Raw genomic sequence first — 9,899 nt, 5'->3', positions numbered from 1 at the left:
GTAACACTTTAAATCCACTTGGTTCCATTTTAACATTTTGCAGATAAAAATTAAGCTGTGTTAAAAGGGAGATAACTCTTTTTTCTGTTAAATTCTTGCATTAAAATTTTGGCTTCATTGACATAAACATAAGCAAATGGGATGAAAATGAAATCATGGTAAAACATTTCCAAGCAAACGGTACTTTCTGAAGGGTAATGTCCCACATTTTACAACAAACCTGACGATGTCCATCGCTTGAAAAACAATTTCTGATTGGTCGACCCCAATGACCTTTCGGGCACCAGCCCTAGCAGCAAACATGGAGAGGATACCAGTCCCGCAGCCCACATCTAACACCACTTTGTCCTTAAACAAGTCAGGATTCTTGTACATGAAATCCCTGTAACTTTCCGTTCTCACTTTGTCCTGCATAGAAACAAAAATGTACATGTAAAGATGAACATGTCTCTGTTAACAATATCTTTATAATTTTTGGACAATGAATCTCAATATTGAAAAATTAATTTAATTTTCGAGGGTTTTCCCTTCAAATTTGGATGAAAACTATAGCAACACATCACATATTAATACCTTACACAAAGTATCACCAAAATATTGATGTCATCTTTAAATTATATTAAAAGCAACATTATTGTAAACACTGTAAACTATATTAAAAAGTGTGTCCACAAATTTACTGGCCTACAAAACTGTTGTGCCCAAATGTGCTGAACTATTATTATTGTGTAATTGAATGACTCATTGTTATTGTTAAATACCTTTAACATTTCCTGATGGATGCTGAAATGTGCATAAGATCCAAAGTAAACATCATCTTCATCCTCTGTCAACATCTGTACAGCATTCTCTGATTTGATTGGCTGGCTGGGTTGTGACATCAGCAGATCTTGGGTGACTTTTCTGCAAATAAAACAAGAAGATCCAGTGTTGCCTAAAATGATCAGATTTAAAACAAATCAGTCTGAGGTCTATAAAACGTGCAATGAAATAATACATGCATGTATATACATGTATTAGCCACAAAATTAAATATTCTTCAATTTACTTTTGAATCTCCAGGCAATCATACATGTAGGATTAGTTTAATTGTTACTCTTGACAACACAACAATCTGACCAGATTTCTTATATAAATTCTGATTTCAAACAAATTCCATATGACATGGTCAGAGACAAATATTTGATAGATCTACACATCAGCAACATCTTGTCAAACTCACTTCACTTTCTCAAAGTCTCCAAGAACTCGGCTCAGTTCTTCTTCTAATTGTTTAACTCGACATTCTGCGTCCTTAAGACGAGCACAAGTGGCCTCCAATTCTGATTGGCTGACACCATTCATCTCTGATGAAGAACTGTTCTGAGGAGCCTTTTTATTGGTCAATTTTTCCATGTTCAAAGGAGGCCCATCAAAGGTTATACTTCCTCCAGGGCCCATAACTCCACACATGCCACCATCATCTTCATCTTCAATATCTATAAATTAAAAAAAATAGAAATTTTTTCCCCCATAAAATAACATACTTACTGCATTACCTTTATAGTTAACTCTTACAAAAATAAATTTGGGAGAGGCTACAGTCCCTGAAACGTTCTACTTTCCCATTTTTCCATTCCGCTCACCGTTCGTTCACCGTTCGTTCAGCGTTCGTTCACCGTTCAGCGTGCGTTCACCGTTCGCTCTTCGTTCACAGTATTGCGTTCACCGTTCACCGTGCGCTCGCGTTCACCGTTCACAAAACGTTTACCGTTCGCTCTTCGTTCCGTTTACTTTGCGTTCACCTTGCGTTCACCTTGCGTTCACCGTTCACTTATCGTTCAGTCTTCATTGTCATTCGGAACTCCGAAGTGAAAGGACTTATCTTTTTGATAGTAAGGATTCTCATGTTTTTTAATAAAATAACTTAGATATCGTGTTTAAAGAATAATTATTTCGTTGCAAAAATTATCTATGATATTTATATTTCTATTATTGTAACTCAGCTGTAACTTATTTCATGAATTTTCCCTGGAAAATAATTAATACATTAAGTACCTACATGTATGTAGAACGATGCTAAAATATTTAATTAAAAAAAGGACAATGTACAAATGTTTCACGCACGGCATCAATTTGATGTAATTTTAAAGAGGACAAATTATTAATGGATGTATAATAATTAATCCAAGTCTTTTACAGGACAAGAATACATAAAAAATTATTTCTACAGTAACACGTATTTAACATGTTTAAACTACATGTAGGGTTGAATGATGAACAGTACAGCAAATATTCAGTTAATTAGATATCTTTAGAGCTAATTAAGTTGATGGTGTGGTTTTAAATTTTAGAAAAGACCAACTGTTTAAAATATTTTATTATAAGAGAAGAAAAATTACTTCCTTCTCCGTACCTAAACATGTTTAAAAAAATCTTTTTTGCTATTCAGTATAATTAAGCCCCCCCCCCCCCCCCCCAGTCTCTCTCCCGAAATAAAATTCTTATTGAGTTTTTTCAGTATATTTTAATTAATATTTTTTTTTATTGTAACACAAGAAAATCAGTCTTAAACCCAACATCAAACAGTCATTAAACAATAGTATTTTAGTATAAACTTGTGCCGACAGTAGTATTTAAATTGGCAGAGAATATGTTTCACATTCAATTTAAAACTTAATCCTTCCAATCATATATTCGAATTATTTTTTTCTGCAGGAATGCAAAAATCAGATCTAGAAATGATAGGGAAAAATATTAAAATTTCTTGGAATACTAAGTGACTCCTTGCCTTCGGCATGTTCGGTGAAATGCGATTTCCACACCTACACTGTGTCGAATTATTTTTATTGACAGCACAAGCACGCTACTACAAATATAGCACGGACTTCCTGTGAACAGTGTGAACTTGATGATGGAAAATAAAAGCCAATGATTACTGTCAAATGGATTTGTTAATAAAAAAAAGATTACCTTATAACCTTTATTGCTTGGAATATTTAAGAAAAATAATTAGAATTTTTATTTGATACAACATATATCTGAGAATCGAGAGGTTATCTCTCTCTGTTACTCTTTCTCGTACATTTCTCTGTTCAATAAAAACTATGACAACACATATACTTATTTAGTTTTGAAAATTTAATCTACACATGTATTACAAATAATTTGAATGCCTCTTTCCAACACCTTGACCGAGTGTAATCACGACCGGGAAATGTCTACAGATACATGAAGAAGTTAGCAAAAAATAATCGTCATAAAAGAATAAAAAGGCACATAAATATAGAATATTTTGCAGTAGAATTTAAATAAAACGAGAATGTTTATGCAGTACGATAACAGTCAATGTCAACAGATAATTGTGAATTTTAAAAAAATCCGTTATTTTACTCAGAATCGCTTTGGCACGGAAATACATGTACGGTTGTTTCAACCCCGTACAGTGTAATTAATTCATTCTATAAGTAGCAGTTTTATCTTCAGAAGTCCACATTATTTCATTAGTGAAAAGAATAAGCATAATTATTTACTATATAAGTAAATTAATTCATTTTTTAAGTACACGCGGTAACAAATACACGTTTGACGGCGATTAAAATCATGTTATTAAAATATCGATTTAAACATAGGTATGTGCAGAAAAAAATGTTTTTATTTATTTTTTAATTTATTAATTAATTTATTTATTTATTTATTTATCTATTGTTTATATCAGAAGTAGTTTTATCTTCTAAAGTCCACATTATTTTATAAGTTAAAAGAATACGCAAAATTATTTACTATATAAGATTAATTTATTTTTTACATACACGCGGTAACAAATACGCATTTGACGGCTAATAAAATCATGGTATTAAAATATCGATTTAAACATACGTATGTATAGATTTTTTTAATTATTTTTTATTTATTTATTTATCTATTTATTTCTCTTTTGTTTATATATTGTGTATTTATATTTATTTTTGACATTTGAATTATAGAATAAAAGAATAATTTCAATACAAGGAAAGTACCAAAGGCATTCCGAATAAATCGTTCATCTTCACTCGTTCGTTCACCGTTCACTTTGCGCTCGCGTTCGCGCTCCGTTCGCGTTCGCGCGTTCACTCACCGTTCACCGTTCACACATCGTTCATCAAAGTTGCGTTGCCACCGTTCGGCACATCGTTCACTCACCGTTCGCTCGGGCGTTCGTTCACCGTTCGTTCACCGTTCAGGTGGGAAAGTAGAACGTTTCAGGGACTGTACAAAACGCTAATGAGAAAAAAGAAATTTAGATTAAAAATTAGATTATTAAAACTAAAACTTGCAGCATTTTTTGGAACGGCAGTTTTTTTTGAAAGTTTTTAAAAACTGACAGGATTTTTCAAGAAAAGCATTTAGTACAAATTTATTTTTTTCATTTTTTTTTAATTGAAAGAATAAACAGCTGTTTTCATCATGACAGTTCAGGTTTATGTAGACTGTATCTTTCAAAGAATCTTCTCACCATACTGCAGTAATCCTCTGGATCTGCTGGGTTCATATAATCATTGTTATCCCAGGGCCAGGTATTTTGTGTAAATGAGGATTTGACTTCTGCTGGTGAAGGTTTCTGTAATTTGGAAGGAAAAAAAGTAAAAATTATTAAACATAAAATCTAACTCAAGTCTTACATGTACATGTATGTGTCAATTAATTTAGAGTTTAATGATTTCTTTACCTACCTTTTTGTCTCTTGTTTAAATTTACAGATTAGGAATCTATTATACGTGGGATACTTATAGCATACCATATTATCAAATTATCTATGCAAAGTACATGACTCAGGTTCAACATTTTGCAGAGTTTGTTCCCTAAGTTATTTTAACAGAAAGCTTGATCACCGTTCAGTGTGCCAACACATAAACACACAAACCTTGAGTCTGATATAATTAATCATCTTGATATACTGTATACAGTCTACTCCGTGTTGCTCTGCCTCCATCTGACGAGGTCAAGGTCGTGTGAGGTCGTACAGTGTGTGAACGTGACCTCGGGGAGGTGAAGGTCTGAGAGCAGAAGAGACACGTGACCTGGCTGTCCTCCGTGTCCTCATCACATTCCTCCCACTCCTCATCCTCTCTCTCAACTCCCTCCATCAACTCCTCTGTCAATAGGGATAGTATTTATGGAATAATAAATAACTATCTATAATTTTTTGGTTAGATGATGTGATCAATCAATTGACTTGCTTAATAATTTGCTTAGAAGCCAAAGGCATTTACTCATAAAATTATCACACAAGCTAATCGATTGATCATTGTCATAAAACCTCAAAATCTGAAAGTTATTCCTTAGATATTCATTTCCAACCATATAAATTAATGTCACACACGAGTATGTACAGCAAAACTTGTTTAGTACAAACGCGGATATTGCAAATTTATGAATATAGCCGAAGGATCTTGGATCCTACCAACTCATATAAATTTAACGAATTTGGGGATTGATACAACAAACTACGGGTATAGTGAAAGTAATCTCATAGGTCCCAAGTGACTACGTTTTAACTGAGTTTTACTGTATAGTAAAAGTATATTTTTCAGAGCCACAGTCCATTGGCCTTAATTGTGATTGCAAATTATTTATTTTCATTTGGTAGATCCATGTCCGAATGCCACAGGATTTACGCCACTGGCTGAGGTTGTATTCACATATTCTTCAGCCTCAGGGTGTACATGGAATAAAAACTGGTAGTGCTGTTCACCCTTGATAAGACCTAGATAGCTACATTATTCATTTTTTAAAATGAATATCAACTTGTACTATAACAGATGTTATACTGAAAATGGGATTAATCAGTTAATATGAATGTTTTGATGTCAGAATGTTCCTTTTTTCAAAATCAGGTGATATAAATTATTTCTATTAACTTTATTATTACACAAACATTTAAATATTTTCATGATATATTTTCTAATCAACTTGTACATATAAGAAAGTTTTCGTTAACTCTAATACTAAACTTACTAATACTAAACTTACTAAGTCTTTTGTTCATCGAGGAAACTCAGCTAAAATATTACCACTACACATTGATGCTTTGTGAGGATTCAAATCATTGGAATATTTATTTATTTTGGAATTTGGAGAATCTATTAGTATCGTAAATTTTAAAAATGAAACAACATATCAGAAATTATCAAAGGAAAAATATATATCTTTATGAAACACGTGTTTACCTTTCTCGGTTCCTTGCCATGTTTACAGTGGACGTTTCGGAACTCCTCTAGTCATTTCCTACCTTGCATACCAGTGGTGGACCTATATTTTCAAAGGATGATAATAATTTCAGGCGCATCTATACTATAGCAAATGTTAATTGAAAGCCTTGTTGCACCCCCCCCCCCACTTTTAGTGATGTACTGAAAATGTAGTATTAGAAATTGGTAATGAAAGTAGGCCTAGTTAACACTGAGAAAAGTTTACCTTAACCCCCCCCCCCTCCCCACGAAATAGGATTTTCGACTTTTGGCAACTTTTCCCTTTTTTTTTCAGGTAAGTAAAAAAAAAATCTCTGGCTAGCCCCCCACTTTCAAAAGCGATGCTACGCCCCTCGTACATTAGAAGTAAAATTAAAGAATATATTAAGAATTGTACATTAAATCTTAAATATAGATCAAGATTTTAACATCGGAGTCTGTTGAGGAAGTCTGTATACAAAACTTTAAATTGTACATTATATAAAGGAAAAAAAAACCATTGAAATATCTTGTATTAAGCTGGGTATATAACTTTTAACTAATAAATGTTTTGTTTATTTTGAATTTAGTCTCTTTTCATTTATAGTTCAGAAAAGAAATATTTTATTTGCGGATGAATAGAGTGAAGGAGATAATTAATAGTGAAGGAGATAATTAATTTTGAATGACTTAGGTAAAATGTCAGTATTAGAATAAATTCTCTTTTCTGCAATATGATAGACTTTTGTACTTTAATACTGTATTATTCATACTGATAAAGTTGAGAAAAATACAGTTAGCCTGATTTTCATTTTTAAAAAAAAGAAAAAAGAAAAAAAATGCCAATCGAAAACTTATAAAAAGACTTTTAAGTAATTATCCGTTTTTCAATCACATCCTGTGTCAACCAGAGAGACGGAATAAGTGATGTAAAAACATCGTCTGCAACCACGGTTCGGAGTCTGCGTAATAGAATGGGAGAAGATCATACATTTTAGCCGTGGTTTGTAACAATGTGTAAATTATTACCATGATTTCTTGCAACGTAGTTTCTTTCACCTTCCTATGTATACCTAAGCTAACCCCGGACAAGTCAACATTTTCAAGCTTATTCAGCATATTTGATGAAATTTTTTAGCCATTTTTCTGACATTGCAAAAAATACTTTTGACAGTATAACTTTCCTTGTGCAATGGAATCAGAATATATACATGGATATTTACAATTACATTCACAGTCATATAACATACACATGTATATGCATATCAGACTCTTGTAGAACCTAAGATAAACAACAAATTTGTTACTAAATTACATTTTAATTTTAATTGTATATCTCTATTTCGCATTTACAACATGTAGCCAGAAAAAGAAGAGTATTTGGGATAAACAGATGATGCTCCTGAATAGCTATCTATCCAAGCCTTATCTCCTGCTTCCATTCTGACGACAGCCATTTTACTACATGACATGTTAATATGATGGCTGTTGTTGTTACAATGGTTATATATGCCTTTATTTTACCATTCAAGACCAGAGAGGTATAAGCACCTTTGTTACTGTCTGTCATTGTTGTCCAATCAAAGACGTAAACTCCCGATTTGGGGGCGATGAAAGTTCCTTTAACCCCGTTGTAACCACCTCCTACATTCAGATCGACTTCTCCAAACATGACAGTGTTTCCCTTACTCACTGTCTGGACACCTCCTTTGGATTTGGCATTGAATGCTATTACCATATTTTCTAAGGACAAATAAAGAACAAATGAGAATGAAAAAACATGTGCTCAGTGCATATTCATTATATCAAACATTCATCTGAATTAGTATATTACTTCTATCATGGTTCTTTTTACAGAGATCCTTAACATATCCAACAGCCACACACGTTTTAGCGACACTGTCATAGTCGTCTCTGAAGGATTTAAGGCTTGGTCCTGGTGACACTTTGTCAGTGTTAATGATGCCAAAAAGTGAACCAATTCCCACAATCAACAGTAGAGAATGCATTCTATAAAATTCATGATAATTTGAAAAACACTGGACACCCATTCTCAATATAAGGGCACAAATGCCTCTCTGATTTTTTAAAAAATGAAGTTCAAGATAATTTTTCTATCAATTACCTTTGAAAGAAAGTATCTGAAGATTTTGTTTCCAGATTTTTTTCATCAAATTTTAATACATGGAATAATGACAAGACGGTAAAGTAGAGGGTGATTTTATTCAGAAATGTAGCTTGAAATGTACGTTACTCTTTCTTCAATGTCCAAAAAGATATGTCAAAAAAATGTAGTCATTAAAATCACAATTGGAATATCTCATCTTAACACCAGCACATCCTACCAACTCTGTCAGCTACATATTTTCTCGGCATACGAACGTGCGTTTGATTTTTCCTTTAAAAAAAACAAAGGTTACTTTTTGATCCAGATGTATAAAAACATTTTTTTAAATATATGCTTTAAATTCTTCTTTCTGTTTTGTTTAGAGCGATCAGTTTGGAATCTTGTCATTTTCTATAGATACTGGAACTTAACATGTACATGTAGTAAAATTCTATTTTGTAGTTACTGTCTTTTTTAACATATATCCATGCCGATTTAGAAAACTACGTAAATATAACGTACATTTCAAGATATACTTCTGTTTAATAAAAAGCTTTAAATTCATCTAAAAATTCATCGTTTTGTTTCAGTTTATTCCAAAAAAGATTCTTTATGTAATCACATTGTGTTATATGTCACAATCACCACTATAAAGACACGATTGTCTCAGAATATGAGTAGGTAACGGACATTTCAAGCTTGTAATACTATGTAAATTAGTAATAAGAAAATGTCGAAAAAAAAGCAATTATTGACATAAAAATCATTTCAATGAAGCGTTTTAACGCAGTAATATAAGAAATCATAATGTAACAAACGAGGTTATTTGTCATCAACTACATGAATGTCACGTTACTTCGGTAACGTTCATTTCACATATTATTGGGGAGTCCCCTCCAACTCAGTTCAACCATTCTTTTGTGCTGTTTCGTTGAAATTGACACCGGTCGTTGCCTAGTTACTTCTACCTGTGTGAAAGGGTACAGACAAAAAAAAAATAATAAGAGTCAGACGTATTTTGCTATGATCTAACAAATGCTCGTGTTTGGCCATTGAAACTTAACATAAATCTATTCCGAATATATCCATCGACAGTCTTGTTAACAATTTCATTTAGTATGTTGCAACATCGTTTGTCAAAACACAAACATACGTGCTTTTCAGCAGATCTGAAAAAATATAACCCAAAATGCAATGATTAAAAAAAAACTGAGTATTGTGTGCCTTTCAGTTTTTGAAATGTACGTGACCGTCTTGTGTTCTGGGTTTATTTGTTTTGTTTCTTTTTTTTCCCCAATTATAAGGCCATGCATACCTTGTTTTAAATCATCAACAACAATTAAATTAATATTGACGAAAAGTCGCATATTAAAAGTAAACAAACTGCAAAAAGGTTGCCAAAGATGAATTTAAGACACTTAGAAATAAATTTTCTAGCATGTGGTAACAGTCTACTTTATTTACGAGGATTGGGGGTGCATTTAGATGGATTTATGTGGTCAGTTGTCAAATGGATTGTAACGATAATTTTGTTTCGCTCGTGTAAACGCAATTCATTGACTAAATAAAAAAATGTCAGTTAAAAATACGCAAAATGTACGTTA

The 9,899-nt window shown here is 32.4% G+C and overlaps 1 pseudogene; it reads right to left on the bottom strand.

Moving 5' to 3' along the window:
* Positions 1-136: 136 nt before the first annotated feature.
* LOC134279731 (protein arginine N-methyltransferase 3-like) lies at positions 137-8,197 on the bottom strand (annotated as a pseudogene).
* Between the last annotated feature and the right edge of the window lie 1,702 nt (positions 8,198-9,899).

Source organism: Saccostrea cucullata, unplaced genomic scaffold (genome assembly GCF_032062105.1).
Source record: "Saccostrea cucullata isolate Sc308-1 unplaced genomic scaffold, CSIRO_AGI_Scuc_v1 ctg6094, whole genome shotgun sequence".
Taxonomy (NCBI): domain Eukaryota; kingdom Metazoa; phylum Mollusca; class Bivalvia; order Ostreida; family Ostreidae; genus Saccostrea; species Saccostrea cuccullata.
Note: the sequence above shows the minus strand (reverse complement) of the source record. Positions and strands in the feature narration are given on the sequence as shown.